Genomic DNA, 15,551 nt, shown 5'->3' on the forward strand with positions numbered 1-15,551 from the left:
GTATCAGAACTTGCAATTTAAGATTAAATTGCACAGAAATCACATATGTTAGAGGGCTGAGAGAACTTGCTAACCTAATAATTGGTGGAGCTTGAATCTTAGAACTCATATCTTCTAGCTCTTTATTTCTCAAATTAAAAAAAAAAAGCAAATAACTAAGGTCCTGAGAAGTTTCATTAAGTGTCCAAAGGCCCATGCCCAAGGGCAAATCACTTACTGTTTCAGAGCCTCGGATGGTAATTTATTATAAAAGAGCCTTAGTGTTCTGGGAAAAATTATCCATTGTGATTGTAAAATATTCAGTATCGTGCTTGACCTGTATGAAATACTCAGTGAATTTGGGCTTTTATTATTGTGTTACGATTGTGCTTCAGGTTTACTCTTATTTAATAATCGTAAGATTTTATCGAAGTGACCCAGATGAAAGTAGAACCAGTCAGTCTAACTCTAGGTCTGATCCTTTTCCTATTCTCCTGCTCTTCCTTTTAGTGGACTGTGCTATTGGCTCCATACATTGTTAGAAAATAGGGTCTTCACCTCAAGTACAGTGGGAATGCCAGGAAAAGAGAGGCCTTGTTAGCGCCAGTCTTCACTCTAATCATTGCTGCAGAAGTCCTGAACCCAGAGCTTTGTCACACGTGGAAAGATCTAGTTTTATTTGAAGTTATGATCAAAATTCTTCACGGTTCATGCTGAGTGGTGCATTTTTTCCCCTTTTTCTCCCATGTGCCCCTTTCGTTTTGCTCAGCTTTAAAACATTTGTTCTATTTACATGAATGTATTCAACAGGCAGATTGTTCCTTGCCGGAGAATTCTTCCCATGAATGCAAATGACATTTCTTAATCTTTCACAGCTGGTTCAAGAAGTATGCCTGATGAATCACCTAGAGGAGATAAAAAAAAAAGATAAAGAGAAGAAAAACAAATGCAGAATGTTATACAGCCCTTGAGCAGCCCATTAACTATTTAACTTATGCAAAATATTCACTGCATGCAGGGATGTTTGAGATGGAAGCCATGAGACTTTCTCCTGGGCTATGGAAAGACTTGGTCAGATCTTTGATGCTTAAACAAAAATGCTCAAATCTGTCAAGATTTCCATGTCAGTCTTGAGAAAAATCTGGGTTAGGAAAAGCTCCTTGTGACCATCCCTATTTTGGGTAGATGCAATCATTTTTTTCCCCAGGTGGATCGATCAGGTACTGTTTCAAGAGATGTTGACTAAATGTCCAGGCTTTTGGTCTTCCCCCACGTTTTTTCTTGGGAAATTAATATTCATAGAGGTCACTAGCAATCCTCAATTTTAATTGCCAATAAAGACAGCTACTACTAATAGGTTTGTTACTCTTTCTCTCCCTTGGAGAGGTGTTAGGGAATTGCTGGAGGGTGTAATCATGCCTGTCAGCAGACACTGAAGGGCCTGTGGAATACTTCTGCAGTGCTTGCAGAACTAGATGGCATTTTCACACACAACTAAAGAAGATGCATCTCCTGCCTCTAATAGCATCTCTGTCCCCATCAATAAGTATTCCCTAAGCTAAGGTAGAAACCAGAAATTGGAGTAAACAAATTGCCTAAGAGCTTTCTTTTTCTTTCTTTCTTTCTTTCTTTCTTTCTTTCTTTCTTTCTTTCTTTCTTTCTTTCTTTCTTTCTTTCTTTCTTTCTTTCTTTCTTTCTTTCTTTCTTTCTTTCTTTCTTTCTTTCTTTCTTTCTTTCTTTCTTTCTTTCTTTCTTTCTTTCTTTCTTTCTTTCTTTCTTTCTTTCTTTCTTTCTTTCTTTCTTTCTTTCTTTCTTTCTTTCTTTCTTTCTTTCTTTCTCTTTCTTTCTCTTTCTCTCTTTCTTTCTTTCTTTCTTCTTTCTCTCTTTCTTTCTTTCTTTCTTTCTTTCTTTCTTTCTTTCTTTCTTTCTTTCTTTCTTTCTTTCTTTCTTTCTTTCTTTCTTTCTTTCTTTCTTTCTTTCTTTCTTTCTTTCTTTCTTTCTTTCTTTTCTTTCTTTCTTTCTTTCTTTCTTTCTTTCTTTCTTTCTTTCTTTCTTTCTTTCTTTCTTTCTTCTTTCTTTCTTTCTTTCTTTCTTTCTTTCTTCTCTCTTCTTCTCTTTCTTTCTTTCTTTCTCTTCTTTCTTTCTTTCTTTCTTTCTTTCTTTCTTTCTTTCTTTCTTTCTTTCTTTCTTTCTTTCTTTCTTTCTTTCTTTCTTTCTTTCTTTCTTTCTTTCTTTCTTTCTTTTAATCAAATGCAGAAATCAGCAAGCAAATCTGTATGTCTGTATTTTTGAAGAGTGACTATGTTGGCATATGATTCTCCTCTCTAGTAATGTCTGAATGTGAAGTGTAGCAAGGTGTAGTGAGAGAAGAGCTTAACTTCCATACTGCCTGAAATGATGAAAAGATAGTAGTACTTCACAGGAAGAAATAGTGGGGGAGAGAAAGGATATCAGAGATATACAGTTGATCTGAAGTTGTGGCTTTGGGAAAAAATAAATCTATTCATTTTGTTCTTCATTCATCAGACATTTATATTAATCTTGTTTATCCCAAAGAAGTACTCTTTTCAGACCAGCTAGAATGTAAAATTTATCAGACTTTTAGAGTCACAATGAGATGATTTCTATCTAGCTTTTCATTCACCGTATGCTACCTCTCCTTAAATTATACTCTATAAGCATACATTTTACTTATTTTGAACCAAATTCTCTTTCTCTCCCTCCTTTTCTCCCTCTCTTTGTCTCTGTTTTCCTATCTCTGCCTCCTCTTCATATCAGTCTCTCCTTCTCACACACTCTTCAAGCAACAACAGATTGGTTCTCATCTTTCTGGTCTACTCTTAAAAACTTATTCAAGATGAGTCTTTCAATCATTTTATAGAAAGGTCTGCTCCAATAATTTGCATCTGTTTCAGTGCTCAATTCTTTTCTTTATCACTTTGGGTAACTTTCATCACCATGGGTAACTTTTTATTTATTGTGTATTTGTGTGTACTTTTTGCCTTTCAGTCTTACAAGACTAGAACATGATGTGCCCTGCTTCTTCTTAATTGTGTCAACTGTTCCTCCCACTGTGCCTGGCGTCAGGGTGGAACTACCAGTGATAAGTGAGGATTAAAGGATATAGAAGCTAGAGTGAGTGTGATGAAAGAGACGAATCAGTGAAATCTATTTATTTTCAAGAGCAGCAAACAGCATTAATTTCTATGCTGCTCCATGACAGATACACTAAGAAGTGTTGCCTTCACTAATTGGGAGATGGTTGTCATATATTAGGGTCCCTAAACTCTAGGGAGTTAGGGAGTTCTGATCTGATCATTTAAAAATTCATGATCCCCAAATCTTTATTTTTGTTACTGTTACCAGGATGATTTCTTCTGACACTGTTGACTGAATATCCTTATCCTTTAGCCATTGGGAAGAAGCCAGAAAATACCAGTTCAAGGAAGCATAGTCAAGAATGTATGTTCAAGTAAGTTAAAAAAGTAGATTCTGCACCTGGCTGCTGGCATCTCACTGAGTCCTACTAGATTCTGGCCCCACACACATAGCCATGTGTCAGCCTGGCTTCAGGGAATGATCATCCCTATATCCTATGCACTTGGGGTGTATAGGAAGCAGGCAAACATCACACCAAGCAGATGCTTGCTCTTTCACTCTGCTTCCTCTCCAGCCTTCCTCACTGCCCTGATGGAACTCTCCTTTCCAGGGTAGGAGCTGCTCTCTTGCTTCTCAGGCCACAGCATCCCTAAACTGTTTCATGGCTGAGTTGGTGGCATTCAGTTATTGCCTGATCAGGGGCTAAAGAACTTGGCAGTACTCATGTCTTCCAAAGCTTAAAGCTGTTATGCAAATCAGTTCCTAAGAATCTTTTGGTTCCCCAGGTAGTTATGCGAAGTAAATTCTAATAATGATTGCCTTGGCTTTGGTTTTTTTTGGACCTCAGCTCAAATACGGTGGAATCTTTTGGGTTAGACCCCTGCAGGACTCATCAGCTTGGTTCTCTTTGTTTTCCTAAGCCTGTTTCTTCCAAGCCTGACTTAGAGACTGGCTAGAGTTGAGGTTTATAAACTCCAAGGCAACACACAGTGTTCTGCAACTGGGTATGGGGTGGATTTGATACAATCTAGTGTCATCAACTCTAAACCTATGTTGAAACAAAGAAAGAGATGGCCTGGAGAAGTGAGAGGGGTCTTGGCTCTCTGCAGCACATCCTGTGGGAAACTCAGCTGGCTCCTTTTGTAAAGAAGTCAGTATCTTGGCAGGAGAGCCGCTGGGTCTCTGCTCTGCTGCATTCAGTGAAAATGAATCTGCATGAAGAGACTCCAAGTAAATGCCTCTTCTCTGGGGATGCTTGAAAACTTGTGTGGTGTGCCAGAGGAATATAAAGTGCTGACTGTTAAAAGCTGAACATGGGGGAAAAAAATCCCAGTATTTCATGCAGAATTAACAGTCTTCCCCACCTAGTCATTTCTCCCACAACAGGGAAAATTGGTTTTCTGTGGAACATGAAAGTTAGTGAGAGCAGAGCACATAACAGATATGAAGATGCCATGCCGTGCCTGAGTAATAGTGAAAGGAACTCCCTGGCTGTTTATAAAACATCTCAAACTAGTTTTATATCTCTCTGTAAAATGCCTCCCTACTGGGTAGTGACTAATAAGCCTGAGGACATGTAATTGTGTACCCTGTTTAAATGGTTGGAAACACAGGTGTTCTCAGTAACTCATATTCATTGAACTACTAGACTGGTTGTTGATCAAGGTGGTCTCCAGGTACCATGGTGATGAGCAGAAAGGCAGATTGCAATTAGGTCTGGTGAAAGGAAGCCCTGATGTTTGAGCACTGTTTTTATTAGTACCATTGTTACTTTCATTTAAAGGGCCATTGGCACCCCTAGAGTTTCTCTTCTCAGAGTTGGGCTTTTTGTTTTGTTTTGTTTAGAGCTACACCTGGTGACTCTCAGGAGTTACTCCTGGCTATGTATTCAGAAATTGCTCCTGGCTGGGGGGACCATATGGGATGATGGGGATTGAACCAAGGTCCCTGTGCAAGGCAAAAACGCCCTACCACTATGCTATCATTCCGGTCCCCAGAGCAGGGCTTCTTAATGACCCCTTCTCTAAGAAGGGGCAGAAAGTTGCCTCTGTATGTGCTTTGTTCACACCACTGTGGTGGGTGCCTCATATAAAGTCTTTGGGATGGATGGTATGGAGTAATGATATTATCTGTGTTTGGAAACACTTCCTCGTGTGTTTTGTATTAATAACGTAAGAAGGAAATATTTTAGAATAATAAATAACATTAAGGTCAATAAGAAGAAGATAAAGGAAGATTTTAATCACTTTGAACAATGTCAATTATAAACTAGTAAGCAGTGAGGTTGGACTACTATTACTGGGACAATGATGACTTTAAATTTCTTTAATGTAATTATGGGTTTGGTTTACTACAGTATAAACTGGGAAATTATTGAAGCTTTCTGAAAAAGATTAATTATATATGTGAACCATCATAAAATATATGACATAAACATAGGGAGAGAAGTTGTTTAGGTAAGTGGTTATCATTATCATGCTAGAACAATTGGAGCCCTCTAACACGTTAAGAGGCAGTTTTGGAGTACTAAGCAAATAAAATAAAATAGTGGATATACCATCTTACTGGTACTGATTAGTGTTTGATTTCTGTGGTTTTCTGGTGTTTCTTTTTTTTTGTTTGTTTGTTTGTTTTGTTTTTCGGGCCACACCAGTCTAAGCACTCAGAAATTGCCCCTGACTTGGGGGACCATATGGGATGCTGGGGGACCGAACCGCATCCTTCCTTGGCTAGCGTTTGCAAGGCAGACACCTTACCTCTAGTGCCACCTCACCGGTCCCTTCTGGTGGTTTTTTTTGCATAAAGTTAAAGTTGTGTCTGGAAGAGTCAGCTCAATGTCTAAATGTCTTATACCTAGTTATAAAGGATCATATTGAGACAATTGGAATTTAAAGGTAGAAGGAAGTATGAATAGTGTGCATAAAGTAATTAAAACATCTATTGAATAAGGAAAAACTTAAATACAATTATGGGCAATATCAATCTTGAGCTAGTAAAGGTTTATTTAATATGCTCAAGAGACAACTCATTTGTTATTCAATAGAATGGAAACCACAATGAAGTTCTTTCACAGATCATAGTAGGATATCTGAGAAGTGGTATACAGATCAATATTACTCTGTCTTTACTGAGGATTGATTTATCATATTAAGAACACTCCTGATACTTATGTAAGATGCTAAAAATTAGGGAAGATGAGTCTGATATAACTGCACATGTGAAATGACAGTTTAATAGAAAATTATCTATTTTAAAAATGGTAAAAATGGTAAGTGGTTTAATTTTCATAATACTTCAATATCATTATCATTTATTTTCTTTCAGTATCTCATTTTTTTTTATCTTCAGTAACTTAGAGCCATGAAGTACTAAGACCTTTTGAAAAGTGAACTTTAAAAGTTGGAAGGAAACTAAAAAAGTGCCTACTTCCGTGTGTCTTATATAATCATTTAAAAAACTAGCTGACATTTCAGGAATTCATATGTATGTAGACACCAAGGGTAAAAAGGAAATAAATCAGAATTACTCAAGGATAATGTCTCTACTGTAGACAAAATATCCAACTTAATATATATGTTTCTAGTTATATAACCGTGAATGCATTTTTGTTTCTTACTTAAAGATGCAGTCAATATTTTTAATAGCCAGTAATTTCAGATTACTCTAAACTGATAAACCCTTTAAACTTACATATATGCCTTTTTTTTTTTTTTACCAATGCCAATATAATTGTTCTTATAAAACAGGGGTGGCGAACAAGTTCGACACAAAGAGCCAAAATTTTAAACTGTGAGAGTCAGAGAGCCACACCACGCAGTGACCTGCCAAAACAGACAAACACTCACACAAAACCATATAATTTTAACAATAATATATTAAACACATATTGCATTTTGCCATTTTTAGTGAGGGTAAAAATCCTGTTCGCCACCCCTGTTATAAAAGCTTAACATATTTTTGTAGAATCAAGTTTATTTGTAATAGTTCTACCTTCAAAACTATGGTATCACCAATCTAGAAATCTATATAAATAACTAAAGGAATTTTGAATTATATATGATGAGATAAAATAAAGAACTATTACCACCAGACTTAAAAAAGTTGATTGAGGACCACTGTAAATCTGCCCTGACATAAAAGCAAATTTTGGCAAAAATTTTTAAATCTGTATTTTTAGAAACTTTGAAATTAGGCAAATGTTTAAACAATCTGAGGAGCATTTATTTAAACATTGTAGGGATAGTAAGTTTTGTCACCTTTGTGACCTTGTTCCTCATTCTCAGAATTGTAGTAATATTGAAAACTAGCCTTCCTGCAACCACAGAGACTGTGAAAACCACCAGCATTGCAGAAATTGGAGTGGAAACTACCTTTGAAGCTCCTCAGAAAAATTTTATTCTGAGTTTTCTAGAAAGTCTCTGAAAAGCTCTATTCACAGAAAACTCTCCATTAATTGACCTGGTTCAGAGTATTTTTGTGAAAAAAGACATATCACTAAGACATTTTCTTAAAATAAATTGACAATAGTTCTTAACTTTTCAGTTGCTTAATTCTGATTTTTATTGGAACAACAATCTGATGAAAATATTAAGAGAAATATCTGGGAATTAGATGCCCATCAGTATCTTTAAAAGTCTTGCTATATTTTTTTAAACCCTGTACTTGCTATTTCTTATGCCTTTTATTTCTTTGTGTCAACTCTTATACCAGTTTTTCTTCTGCTTGAAGGGTTTCCTTTAACATTCTATGTAGGTAAGCTCAACTGTTTCTTAAAAATTTTTTTAATTAAACAACCTGATCACAAACATGATTGTAGTTGGGCTTCAGTCATAAAATGAACACCCCCTTCACCAATGCAACATTCCCATCACCAAATATCTCCAATATTCCTCCTGTCCCACCAACCCACCTCAGGCATTCTATTTCTCTCACTCATTGATATTGTCACCATAGTTGTCAGTGTAGTTATTTCTCTAACTGCACTCACCACTCTTTGTGGTGAGCTTCATATCATGAGCCAGTACTTCTAATTGTCTCTGGGCATTATTACAATAATGTCTTTTATTTCTCTTAAAACCCATAGATGAGTGAGACTATTTTGTGTCTCTCTCTCCCTCTGACTTATTTGACTCAGCATAATAGATTCCATGAACATCCATGTATAGGAAAATTTCATGATTTCATCTCATTACATTGGGTATATGTACCACAGATTCTTTAGCCATTCATCTGTTGAAGGGCACCTTGGTTGTTTCCAGAGTCTGGCTATTATAATTGGCACTGCAATGAATATAGATATGTGGAAGAAATTTTTGTATTGTGTTTTTGTGTTTCTAGAGTATATCCCTAGGAGTGGTAGCTGGATCATATGGGAGCTCTATTTCCAGTTTTTGAGGAATCTCCATATTGTTTTTCATAAGGACTGGACTAGACTGCATTTCCACCAGCATTGAATGAGAGTTCCTTTCTCTCACATACCACCAGCACTGATTGTTCTTGTGAATTGTGCCAGTCTCTGTGGCATGAGATAGTAGTTCACAGTTGTTTTTACTTGCATCTCCCTAATGATTAGTGATGTGGAGCATTTTTTCATATGCCTTTTGGCCATTTGTATTTCTTCTTTGAGGAAGTTTCTGCTCAATTCTTATATGCATTTTTTGATGGGTTATATATTTTTTCTTGTTAAGTTCTGTCAGTGCCTTGTACATTTTCAATATTAGCTCCTTATCTGATGGGTGAATAGTTTCTCCCACTCTGTGGGTGTCTTTTGTATCCTAGGAACTATTTTTTTTGAGGTGCAGCAACTTCTCAGCTTAATATAGTCCTTTCTGTTTATCTCTGATTCAACTTCTTTGGAGAGCCTGCTATATTTTTATGAATTCTAAAAGTCTATGTATGCATAAAAAATCTATTTCCCATGAGCTGGAGCAATATCACAGTGTTAGGGTGTTTGCCTTGCACACGACTGTCCAGGACGAAGGTGGGCTCAATCCCCAGTGTCCCATATGGTCCCCCAAGCCAAGAGCAATTTATGAGTGTATAGCCAGGAGTAACCTCTGAGTGTCACTGCTGCTGTGTCCCAAAAACAACCAAAAAAGTTGTTTCCCCCTGGATATCTGATTGGTTTAAACATTTTTGCCTTTGGGTCTCCTTGATACTCTGTACCTATGGTATGTAAAAGGCTAAGAATTATTTTTAGTAAAGTAAAATAGTTTTATTTAAAATTTAACTCAGAGAAGAAATATAGAATTGGCAGGGAGAGACAGAAGGGGAGACAGAGAGAGATAGAAAGAGATAAACAGAGACAGAGAGACACAGAGAGTCAGAGACAGAGATACAGACAGACAGATAGTGTTAAAGAGTGAATCCTGCTTCCCCAGAGAGTAAAAACAGAGTATTTAGAAATTTGCCACATTGAATTTGGAAAATTTTTTTTTTACCAAACAAAGGTAAATCCATATAAAGGAAAGCATGTAAAAATAAAATCAATAGAAATAATCCCTGAGAAGTGTTTCTTAGCCTATAGGATGAAGACTTCATTTAGGTATAATACATATGTATGAAAAATTAAAACCATGTCTTTAGTATCTAATGAAAATATTAAAGTGGATATTAATAAAGAGAATTATTTTATAAAGTAATTATGGATTTAAGGTACTATACAAAATGTGAAATTCATTAGGGATCCTAATAGCTGATGTATAACAAAGGAATAAAAAAGAACTTGAATATAAGTTGATTAAAAAATTCAATTTGAGGAACATAAAGAAAAATAAAATATTAATAGATATTTAGGGGCTTTTAGTATTTATTAAGCATAATAAAATTGAGTGTTCAGGGAAAAGAAAAAAGAATAAAATTTTTGATTAAATATGTCCAAAATTTATGAAATTTAATGGAAAATGTAATTGGTATATCTAAGTAGCTTAACTGAGAATGACAAACTCAGGAAATCCAAGTGTAGACACAACATAATTAAGCTATAGACAGTCATCAAAACGCATGAATCTTAAAATCATAAAGAAAAATGTTAATACATTATGTTCACAGATCATAGTTGTGTTTTCATCAGAAATCATTGAAGACAAATAAGAGAAACAGACAAAATATTGAAAGAAATAACTCCCAACCAAGAGCTCTACATTCGACAAAACAATCCTTGAAAAATAAGCAAGTGCTAAAAGCTTCTAGATAAATAGCTAATAAAGAGAATTCATTGTCAGTAGACGTAACAAGGAAGTGCTGAAAGAATATAGATGGTAACTTGAATTTATACAAAGAAATGTAAACCATGAAAAATATATGGTTTAACATAATAAAATAAGAAACAAAAGTGGGCATATCCCCATGGCTTTAAGAGATAAAAATAAACATTAAAGAATACTATCAAGAACTGTGCCAATATATTATGAAACTTAAGAAAATGAAATAATTCATGGAGAACCATAAATACTGTAACTAGTTAAACAAGAGATGTCAAATGCAAAGAGCTATATGACTAAAAAAATGGCTCAAATAAAAAATCCTCCCCTGAAGAAAAGCCTTTTCCCAGATGGGCTTGAATGAAGTCTATGAAACATCAGAAAGGAATAAGTACCCAGTTGCTTACAAAGTAGTCCAGAAATAGAAGAAGAGGTAACACCTTCTTAGCTCATTATATGATAAAAATTATACCTTGATACTAAAATTAGATAAAGCCTTATAAAAATGAAAATTGAAGGTATTTTGAATACATATATAAAATAACAAGCAAAATATTAGCAAATAAAGTTTAATGTTTGTTTTTAGATTACAATTGGCAGTAGTTGGGACCAAGCTGACTGTTGGTGGTCACAATTGCTCCTAGTGGTACTCAGAAGAGCAGGTAGTGCTGAACACCAAAGTCTCCTCACACAAAGCATATGTCCTTATCACTTTGAGTCATCTCCCTAGTCCTGTAAGTGGATATTGTACCATGATCCAGAAGAATTTATCTTAGTAATTTAGTTAGACTCAACAGCAAAAATTAATGAAAAATATTCATAATTGTAAACACAAAACTAAGGAGAGTAAAGCTCTAATCTTAAACAAATCAATGAGGAAAATTAAAAGGAACCTTCCTTAGCATTATAGTAAAAAAGTTTTCATCTAATATCATATCCTAATGACAAAATTATCAGGTACTTCTCTTTAAGATTAGGGTATGACAAAAATATATGCTTTAAATATTTTTGTTCAACATTGCACTAGAGATTCTACCCAGGTCAATCAGGCAAAAAAAAAAAAGATAAATAAGTGATTAAAATGAATGAAAAAGAATAGAATATAAAGGGAATAAGTGCAATTATCTATATACTAAAAACTCTAATGAATACACTAAAAGTTTAACTAGGCCTAATGTATGAGTACAGAAATGATTATGGTAAGCAAAAAATAAATTTTATTTCTACATATTAATAGTGAAAAAATATTAATAATTCCATTAATATTACTAGAAAATAATAAAGGGATAAAATATACACACCAAAATTTATAAAATAATTGTGAAAAATCTAAATAAAAAGATATTCTATGTTCATGGATTGGAAGAGTTTATATTATTTATGTGGATATTGTCTCCAAGTTGATCACTAGAATCAACACAAACCATATAAAAATCTCATTTAATATACATCTTTTTCTTTCATAAATTGAGGAGCTAATTTTTAAATTTATATGGAAATGCAAAGGACTCAGTGAAAATAATCTTATAAAAGAGGAGTAAAATTGAATTACCAACATTTCATGACTTTGAAGTTTACTGTAACCTACATTATTCAAAACGTCATAGAGAACTAGTTGAATAGAGTAAGATCCAGAAATAATTACATTGTTTGAAATTGATTTTTGTCAGGGCTTATAAGGGAATTCAATTGGGTAAGTGTATCTTTTCAATAAATGGTACTGGAAGTACTAGATTGCCATACCCAAAAGAAAATGGTTCTCTAACTCATACACACACAAAAAGAAAAAAATATATATTAGGGTCATAAATGTAAGTCTATAAAACTTATAGAAAGAGGTATAAGAGTAAATATTTTTGTCCTTAGATTATGCAATATGTTTTATATATGGCATGATAGGGTAAGTAATAAAATATTTCAAAAAGTGAACATTAATTTGGTACCTGATAATTTGTAATTAGATTACTTGGAAAAACATAAAATGAACAAAAACATAGTAGACTTTTTTTTATAAAATGTAAATTACAAATAAGCACATGGATGATGCTAAATTTTATTTTTTATTATGAAAATATAAGTCAAAATCACAATCATCTATTACTTTTCAACATGTAGGATGATTGTAACAAAAATATACTCAATAAATATGTTACAGGAAACAAACCACAATGTAAAATGGTGCTGTTATTTTGAAAAGCACAGTTCTTATAATGTTGCACAAAGTTAACATAGTAGCCAGACATTCTTCTCTGTTCATACCAAAGAGAAATAAAAACATGTATCTTTCTAAGGACTTGCAGATGAATATTCAAAGCATCATTATTTCTCAGTTTCATTTTTGCCTCTTAACTGATGATTAAAAATGAAATATGTCCAAGATGGAAGGACATTCATTCCAATATACATATGCACCCCACTATTTATTGCAGCACTCAGTATAATAGCCAAATCTTGGAACCAACCTCGATGTCCAACAACAGATGAATGGATCATTAAGATGTGGTACATATATACAATGGAATATTACATGGCAGTTAGAAATGATACAATCACAGACTTTGCAGCAACGTGGATGGACCTAGATCATGTTATGTTAAACGAAGTAAGTCAGAAGACAAAAGAAAAACACAGAATGGTAGCACTATTCTGAAACACCTAGAACACATAAAAAACAAAAAAATGACATTGAAGAGGCATGGCTGCTGGAACCACAAAGAAAGACTTCATAAACTCCATTCCCTGATCTGCACAGCCACCAAGATCTTTAGAAACAGGTCTGATTTTACCATCCAAGATAAAGTAGAGGTCTTCCACATACCACGAAAGCAGCAAGAGGAGAATAAATGATCTATTTTTTTTGACGTCTTTATTTTGGTGTGGAGATTACGGTTGATGCCTCCAATATTATTTTATTTTATTTTGTTTTGTCTTTCTCTTTCTTTTTTGCACTTGAGTATGATTTGATTTTAGAACCGAGATTATTGTGTGGTGCCTGTCTTTATTGCTGTGGTGCTTATCGGTTATTTAATTCGATATTTTTTTGTTTTTGTGTATTGTTGTGGTATTTTAATTACTTTTTTCACATCCTCTCTCAAACTGAGGTTGGAAGCCTCTAGACAGGACTCTGCCTATTTTCAGCATATTTGATTTTTGATTGAGAAGAGGACATATTAGGTGATGGGTATTCCCCTGATTCAATGTGAATATGTACCCAAAATACTACAGTGAAAGATATGTAAGCCATTATGAAAAAAAAAATTGTGTTTTTAATCAGAAATTTTCTTTGACTTACATGTATTATTATTATATCAATTATATTATATGTTATGTTATGTCACTATATTATGTTATATTAGTTTACCTCATTATGTTAATCAATTTTGTCCTTTAAATGAATTCTTACTTTAAAAAAACAAACAAAAAAAACAACTTTAGTTTGCTCTGAAGAAAAAAAAAATAAAATAAATAAAAGATAAGATAAGGCCTCCCAAATCTTACCACAGGCTGTGTTCTTTACACTGGCTGTATAGAAAGAGGAGGTACAGTAAAGGCACCCCATATACACCTCAACACAGGCCCCTTGCCGGGTATGTATTGTGAATTGGGGGACAAAAAAATGAAATATGAAAAATCCATAGAATGAATATTATTTAACACTATAAAATTTAATATATGGTACAATATGCCTAAATCCTGAAAACATTGTACTAAGGAAAGCAGCCAGACACTAAAGGACATATAAATGTACAGAATAGGCAGACTTTATAGACAGAAAATAGGTTAGTATTACCTAAATTTGGGTGATGGTGAGGAATTGGGACAAAAGGAGAATGACTTTTCATAGTGATATAAAATATTATAAGGTGCTTGTGGTAATGGTTTTACAGCTTTTGGAATATATTAAACATCACTGAGTTGTATGCTGCTTTAAAACTTCAGGCTAGGGACATAATCTATTGGTAGGTCCAAAGAAAATATTAGTGAGAACTGTTCTTCTCATTGAGACCTGGGACTAATTTGAAATTGACCCGTGGCCAGAGGAACACATAACTAACTACCTGCCTGGGCATATAGATCACCAAGAACAAAGGTACCAGTACTAAACTAGAGCTAGACCAACTCAGAGATTTAATGTTATATGATTCTATGTGAATTCTATTTCAATGATTTTTTGTATCAAAACATACTGAATATTTTTCTTTTTTAAAAGATTGATTAGTATTAGTATACATCACTGAGTTTTAATGGTACAATTGTATACCTCCAGTATAAATACTTCCATCAAAGTACCAGTACCTCTTCTTTATAGTAGATAGATTTAAAAAAAGGTTAGAAGGTAGAAATCTAGGCTGTCTACTATTGATCCTCATATAAGTACTGTATAAAATAAAATTAATTTTTAAAAATGTTTTCCAATATCCCATGTTAAATCCACCCTTTATCACACTTGAACTTAACTTAAAATTGAACTTAATATGTTCAATTTTGCTTACTGGAATTTAATCCAAGTCAATTTAGAACATAACTCACATTCTCATGTCTGAGTTAAAAATTTATTCTTTTTTTTTGGATTAGGGAAATATTATAGTGAATAGGGTGCTTCATTTTTACAGACTAATTTAGGTTTGATCCCTTGAATCATTTATCATCCTCTGAGCACCAGTAGAAGTGACTCAAGAACAGAGCTAGGAATAATCCCTGAATACAATGGGCATAGCCAACAGACTAAAGCAAAACAAAAAAATTTAAAAATCCAACTCCCATACCAAGCTTTTAGCTATTAGGGCTTTGCTTGTATCTTGTATCTCTCTATGAATGTGTGTGTGTGTGTGTGTGTGTGTGTGTGTGTGTGTGTGTGTGTGTGTGTGTGTGTGTGTATGGGTAGCTGGAGACTGAATGGTGATCATTGTCTGATTTTGAGAAATCTCCAGATCTACCCACTTTCTCCAGAGATAACTTTTTTGATCTTGGGTCAGGGACAGGAAAGAGAACAGATAATATAATATAAAAATAGTCTTACATAGCTGGTGCATGGTAGCCTATAGGAGCTGGGAGTATTCTGGTTGTTTTCTTTCTGATATCAATGTTTTTTTATTTTTATTTTGAAACAGTTGCACAGGAGATATTCTTTGGACACTGTTCACTGTACTCACTGAAAAACAGTTCTAATGGCGTCTCTTTCTCTGGGCTGGAGTCTCTACCTGGCAGCACTAGAATGGTTTCTTCTTAAAGATCTTGATGTTTTCAAGTGGAGCCATGGAAATTTTAAGG

General features: G+C 34.1%; 1 non-coding gene across 1 annotated transcript; it reads left to right on the plus strand.

The window, feature by feature from the left end:
• The first annotated feature begins 13,761 nt into the window (after positions 1 to 13,761).
• Positions 13,762 to 13,894, plus strand: LOC126007874 (small nucleolar RNA SNORA51). The gene has a single exon (XR_007495350.1). It is a non-coding gene; the product is annotated as a small nucleolar RNA SNORA51 (small nucleolar RNA).
• The last annotated feature ends 1,657 nt before the right edge of the window (positions 13,895 to 15,551 follow it).

This window comes from Suncus etruscus, chromosome 4 (assembly GCF_024139225.1).
Source record: "Suncus etruscus isolate mSunEtr1 chromosome 4, mSunEtr1.pri.cur, whole genome shotgun sequence".
Lineage (NCBI taxonomy): Eukaryota > Metazoa > Chordata > Mammalia > Eulipotyphla > Soricidae > Suncus > Suncus etruscus.